At 36.4% G+C, this 7,289-nt stretch overlaps 1 non-coding gene across 1 annotated transcript; it reads right to left on the bottom strand.

The window, feature by feature from the left end:
- Positions 1-1,977: 1,977 nt before the first annotated feature.
- Positions 1,978-2,081, bottom strand: LOC122687656. The gene has a single exon (XR_006339220.1). It is a non-coding gene; the product is annotated as a U6 spliceosomal RNA (small nuclear RNA).
- Positions 2,082-7,289: the final 5,208 nt, after the last annotated feature.

Genomic DNA, 7,289 nt, shown 5'->3' with positions numbered 1-7,289 from the left:
TTTGAGCAAACTTCTTGAGATAGTGAAGGACAAACAGGGAAGCCTGGCATGCTGCAGTCCATGGGGTCACATAGAGCCAGACATGGCTGAGCGACTGAGCAAGTTTATCATAGACCATTTTGATTATAAAGTCCATTTCACATGTTCAGCCATTCATTCATTCATTCATTCAATACTCAGCTCCTAACATATGCCAAACATGCTGCTGTGTTGGGAGAGAGCATTTTGTAAAAGATTACTTTGTAAAAATAATTTTTGTAAAATGTTTTGTAAAATATTTTTATTGTGACACTACTAAATTTTATTTGGGTATAACATTTATAAAATCCTGACATCCATGTAATATTAAAGTGTGAATGTAGAATATTCTAATTCATTTTAAAGTTTTTGCTAAATGAACAGTTTTAATGGGTTTTGACCCCATTTGTAAAAAGAAAACTTCTCAATTAATTTGTAAAAACACACTGCTGAAATTAAAGAGGGTATTAAATTATTAGCCAAATTTAAAAAACAAATTGCATAACTAGATAGTGGAACTAAAATTTATTAAAAAGTAAAAATGATTTGGTTGATGTAACTTATTTTCAAACTTTTAAAATAAATTGAATATGAAAATAAATTTCAAATCTATGTTTTCACAAAATTTTAAACAAAAATTTCCTAATGTCCTATACCACGATCTATCATAATATAAATTATTTCTCTTATAAACAAGTCTGTATGTTTTGTACTTAATGAGTATTTGTTGGTTATTAATGCATATAAAAGTTTGGAGATAAATTGTTATATTCAAATTTGAGATTCAACCTCAAAATATTGGCTGGTATGGTTTTCTTGCATGCGTGCTCAGTCGCTTCAGTAATGTCTGACTCTTTACGACCCTATGGACTGTAGCCCCCGTCCATGGGGTTCTCCAGGCAAGAGTACTAGATTGAGTTGCCATGCCCTCCTTCAGGGGATCTTCTCACCCAGAAATGGAGCTCACGTCTCCTGCATTACAGGTGAATTCTTTACCGCTGAACCACTAGGGAAGTCCCATGGTTTTCTCACCTAAAATTTAAAGAATTCCTGCTCTAGACCAGGAATTCTCAAAGTGTGATCTTTTGACCCCTGTGGGAACTGAAGACAAATTCAAGGGGTCCGTAAGACTCAAAATATTTTCACATGTTTGTTCATTTTTTAATCTAATAAACTCATGAATATATAGAGACATTTTTCAGATATATGTTATAATAGAACATATGCTACCACAACTGATTCAAATACAGAGGCAAATATGAGATACCCATGCCACACATTTCTTCTGCTGTTATTTCAAGAAACCTTTTCTTAAAAAACTCAAGGACTATTTTAAAATCAAGTTAAGGATTTGGGAACCTAAAAGGTGAAATATGGGGGAAAACCCAGCATTAATACTTTGATTTCTTTTTTAAAAAATGATTAATTGCATAATATAATGGTATGCTCACATGAAATGAATCAAGTCATGGTAACAATTAAATAAAACTCTCAAGATAAAAAATGATACATGATTTTATGTTAACATTTGAATGTAGTAAATATTTTATTTACTGACTAATTTATTGACAATAATAAGTAGAAAATATTATTTGGTCTGAAGAGTCATTTACCTGAAAGAAAGAATTACATAATTTAAAAGATAATTTACTTCAGGTACCTCCTCACTTTATCACTTCACTGCTCAAATAGACATTCTCTGGGTTCCATCATTGCATATGAAAAAATTTATTAAAATTGAGCCAAAGGGCTTAAAATTGACAACATTTCAAAGAACCTGAGTATGGACTTTAAAACTGAGTGAGAAAATCTCCAAATTACAAAGGAGTCTCTAAAATTAAGGACATGTGACAGGATTATTGGAGACCAGACAGACAGTTTATAATATATGCTGTAAGGCCCTATCCTTACTTATTCAAACAAGTGTTTCAGGAAGTTTTGTTTTTATTTTTATTTTTTTTTAATATGGAATGATTCATGAATGTGCATGTCATGCTTGTACAGGAGCTATGCTAATCTCTGTATCGTTCCATTTTTTTTTTTTTTAGTATATATGCTGCTGAAGCTTTGAAGTTTTATTATTATGAAGCTTTACTATTCAAGTTTTCTGAAATATGATATAGAAAGTGTATAAAATTCCATGTGCAGATGGTGACTCTCAAATTGAGGAAAATAACTCCCTGCTATACAAATGAAACTTTTGTCTCTGATACCAGGCAATCGTCACGGTGGTCTGGGGTGTGGCTCTGGCTCTGGCCATAGGGATGGGGGTACCATACCTGGTTAATCACCAGAATGTGTATGTGCGTAGTCGCTAAGTCACGTCTGACTCTTTGCGACTCCATGGACTGTAGCCAGCCAGGTTCCTCTGTCCACGGGATTTCCCAGGCAAGAATACTGGAGTGGGTTGCATTTCCTTCTTCAGGGAAACTTCCCAATCCAGAGAATGAACCTGTGTCTCCTGTGTCTCTTGCATTATGGCAGATTCTTTACCCTTTGAGTCACTGGGAGGCCAGTCGCAAGAATAATTATATAATAATTATAATAATTCTATAATAATTCTATCATTTATGGGTTAACCTGGAAAACAAGAAGTTCAAATCTGATGCACTTCTTAGCTGATGAAAATAGCCCGGAACATGTTAAAAATTATAGATGTTTTATCTTTGACACCAATAAATTTGTTTTCTACTGTTGATCATTATCTCTCATACGCAACAATTTTAAGTTAACTTTTAATGAACTTATTTTCTCATATTCAGTATTATTTTGCTATGTTTACATTAATCTGCATGTCTCTGTGGGAAACTGCATTTGGATATTCCCTTTGTTTGCTTTTTTTTCTGAGACAATCATTTTCTGAAAGAGTACGACTATGTCCATCAGTTCTTTATAACAACATGAGTATAAAACCTGTGTTTATAGGCAGCATTATTATTCAAATGTAAACACATTAAATGCCATCTCACACAATAATAGCCCTATTTTCTATGACATATGCAGGAAGTATCTATCTTTGGCTTGTTTTTCAAAAATTCTGCAGTTAGGTTGTATCTTCAGGTTTGTGCCTTAGGGTATATGCAAATGGCTTACTCTGCCTCTCCTATTTCTCGCTCTTCCTCTGAATTTAACAGAAAAAGAATACAATGCATGCCTTCATCTTTGCTAGGTCTGTTCACATTTTAGTAATGAGATCTACCAGAAAAAGCCCCTGGCTCCCTTCTTGGTAAACATTGTTTCAGAAGGCTAGATCACCACCTTTCACTTGCATTAGAGATATTCATGTTGTTCTTTCACTTCCAATTTGAATGAAACAAAATGACTTTTCTGAATTATCCTAGCTCTCTTCCCCAGGCAAGTGAGGAAAGGAAATCTGCATTAATAAGACATCAGTGAGGAGCAGAACATCTGAATATTCCAGGCATCATCCAGACAGTATTCTCAGATATCAACACATATGGCTAGAAGCACACCAGATATTTCAAAAAATTTATTATTCCTTGCAGAACTTTCAACAGTATAACACTTTACATTATAAGAAGCCCTATTTCATTGTCTCAGCAACTGATTTAAAGAATTCTCCTCCAATTTTTCCTGTGGGATGGTGGATTTTTCTCAAAGGACTTTGCATAACTGACACATGATCAAGTAATGAATAATAAAAAAGATATTATTCCCTACAATATCACAAGCAAGGGATTGAAATGCTATAGCTAGAAGAGTGGCTAGTACATAGTAAGTACCTAATAAATATTTTGAACAAATAAAGACACTGAATAATGTCAAAAAATGTCTCCCTGGAATTTCATATTTTACTTTAACAGACGATGAGAAAGTAGGAATATAAACTATCTCCAGAGTCTTGATGTGCAAATAATGTTATTTCACCCACGAAGTATTGCTCATCTCATTGGGTGCTCTCAGTAGCGTACTCAGAATGGAACACAGCTTTATCATAAGAGGAAAAGAGACATTCTCAACCCTCATTCAGCTGTGCTACGGCTGCAAAGAGACTGAAGACAAGAATTATATGACTCTGAATACACAGGTAGGGTAGATCAAAACTATTTTTTAATCTATAATGGACTAGACGTATGAATTCACCTATGTAAATCTATGCTACTTTTCAAAAGGTCCTATTTGCATATCATCTTGGAGCTCAGTTTCCATGGAATAGATCACTGTGTCTTCCCCATTCAGCCTTTCCAAGCCAACCTCTTTTGCTTCCCCGTCTAGTTTCCAGGCAAAGTCAGCAAGAATGAATGCCTCCAACACTGAATTTAAGTGTTCATTTTAAAGTCTAACCTGACGCATAGCCTCTACTAAGAGAGAACCAGTTTTTTCACAAGTGAGAAGTGTTTTTTGTCTCCATCACTCACTCTCCTTATAGTTGCCTTCAGAACAGAATTCAATATGCACACAAGTAATTATGTGCTCCCTTTGCTGAAACCCAGCAGCCTTGGGAGGACACCTCACTCCAGATCCCTAGGACAACTGTAAGAGCAATAGAATCCTGAGGAAGACAGAGCAGTGTGGGGGAGATGGATGGAGGAGTCCTCAGACCTCTACTTGGGCTGATGAAAGAGGAACCCTACTTTGGAACAAATTTGACAGACTGTGATAGAAAACAGCAAAAAAAATCCTGCCCAATCTCTGCAGAAATATCAATCTTAATAGTTCTACTGAGGTGTAATTGATATGCAAAAAAACTGCATATGCTTAAAGGACTGTGTACCCTTTGATGAATTTTGACATATGACTAAACCTGTGACTCTGTCATTACAATCAAGGTAATAAACATGAGATCTACGCTTTTTTTTTTTAGTTGGAGGCTACTTACTTTACAATATTGTAGTGGGTTTTGTCATACATTGACATGAATCAGCCATGGTTTTACATGTATTCCCCATCCCAATCCCCCCTCCGACCTCCCTCTCTACCCGCTCCCTCTGGGTCTACACTTTTAACAAACTTCTAAGTACACAAGACAGTATTGCTAACTACAGGTACAATGTATTATAGCACCTCCATTCCACTCTATTTCTATCAACTGGTTATTTTAGATGCCTCTTATAAGAATCATGCTCTATGTGTCCTTCTGTGACTGGCTTGTTTCACTTAGCAATTAAATGTCCTCCAGATTCAACCATGTTGTCACAAAGGCAGAATTTACTTCTTTTTTAATGTGTAAGTATTCTTAGGCATTCAGTCATGTCTGACTCTTTGTGATCCTTTGGACTGTAGCCCTCCAGTCTCCTCTGTCCATGGGATTTTTCAGGCAAGATTACTGGGGTGGGTTGCCATTTCCTTCTCCAGGAGATCTTCCTGACCCAGGGACCAAACCCATGTCTCCTGTGACCCTACATGGCAAATGGATTCTTTACCCACTGAGCCATCAGGGAAGCCCTTCTTTTTTAGGGCTGACTAATATTCCACTGTGTATCTATACTGCATTGTCTTAATACACTCATCCATCAATAGACATTTGGATTTCTTATGTGGCATTACTATTGTGAATAATGCTGCTTTAAACATGGGAGTGCAGATATATTTTCCAGATCCTAATTTCAATTCTTTTGACTATATACCTGGTTATATGCCCAAAGTGGGGTTGTTGGATTATTTATTAGTTCTGTTTTTATGTTTTTGAACAACTGTCATACTACAGCATTTTATATTACCAAAAACAGTGTACAAAGCTTCCAATATCTCCACATTTTTTGGTTCTAGTGGTAAAGAATCTGCCTGCCAATACAGGTGATGTAAGAGACACGGGTTTGATCCCTGGGTCAGGAAGATCCCCATGAGGAGGACATGGCAACCCACTCTAGTATTCTTACCTGGAGAATCCCATGGATAGAGGAGTCTGGTGGGCTACAATCCATAGAGTTGCAAAGAGTCAGACATAACTGAAGCAACTTAGCATGCAGCACACAAGAACAGCAAATACATAAGCCAATGTTTCATTCTATAAAAAGATTGTACATTTTCCTAAAAATAAAAAAAAAGAAGCATAATTTCAGATAAAAGTACAGGTGCTTTTATAGTAGCATTTAAACATGCAATGTGTCAGTATATCCATTATGAAACATTGAAGGAATATTTCCCTTGGGGAGAGAAATTATATAAAAAATACATAAGCATTTTGGCAGAATTTTTACTTTAGTTAAATTATTTGCCTGTGCACTTATAAACCCTAATGAGGGGTCAGCATTCTGTAGAAATTCCATAAAACCTGGTCTAGGAATTTTCACTAAGTATCCTGCTTTGATGCAGATTTGAAAATTTAGCAAAGATTTATTACTAGAGTCTTATGATTTTACTTTAAGAAGCCTAACCTGAAGGAAAAATAAAATCTAGCCTATGAGAGCTTCTTTGATAAAACCAAATTAGCTTAAGGAAATTTTATTATGCAAGTTACATAATTTGGACTTTGGGGGCATTAGTGGTAAAGAACCTGCTTGCCAATGCAGGAGTTGCAAGAGACTCGAGTTTGATCCCTAAGTTGGAAAGATCTGCAGGAGGAGGGCATGGCAACCTACTCCTGTATCCATACCTGGAGAATCCTATGGACAGAGGAGCCTGGCAGGCTACGGTCATAGGGGAGCAAAGAGTCAGAAACAACTGAAGCGACTTAGCACACACACATATTATGTAAATTGGTGTGAATTGCCAGCTCAGCACCTTCCTATGATTTGGCTTACCTGCCACTGAAGGTGTATAAAAGGCCCTGGGAAAAGTTGACATTCAGACTGAGGACACTGGATCCTTGATTTTCCACTGAACCTTCAACTTCTGACACCTTTGCTACTACACCAACTACTTTGGTGGGCAAGGCTGTGACTGTGGCTATGGCTAAGGCAGGTGTGGCTCTGACAGGTGTCACCCACCTTGCTGAGCAGATACTGGTCCTATGGATTTTACTGAGAAACTTCTAGAGACATTCTAGGACTCCTGTGTTCCCTGACTCCACTTTCTGAGTTCTTTTTAGGAAATAGAGATTATTTCATTTCCAGGCTATTAGGAAGGAAAGAATCCTTGAAATTTTGCTGTATCATCTCACTTGACTAATCATCTGAAATATCTTGCATTATAATACAAAATATTTCTCCTGTTACTGTATTACAAGTATTACCCTGAATATGAGAAGAGACTACTCATTGGAAAAGACTCTGAGTCTGGGCAAGATCAAAGGCAAAAGGAGAAGAGGGTGGCAGAGGATGAGATGGTTAGATAGCATCACCAACTCAATGGACATGAATTTGAGCAAA

The sequence above is a fragment of the Cervus elaphus genome, chromosome 31, assembly GCF_910594005.1.
Source record: "Cervus elaphus chromosome 31, mCerEla1.1, whole genome shotgun sequence".
Lineage (NCBI taxonomy): Eukaryota > Metazoa > Chordata > Mammalia > Artiodactyla > Cervidae > Cervus > Cervus elaphus.
This window is presented reverse-complemented; position numbering and strand designations above follow the sequence as displayed.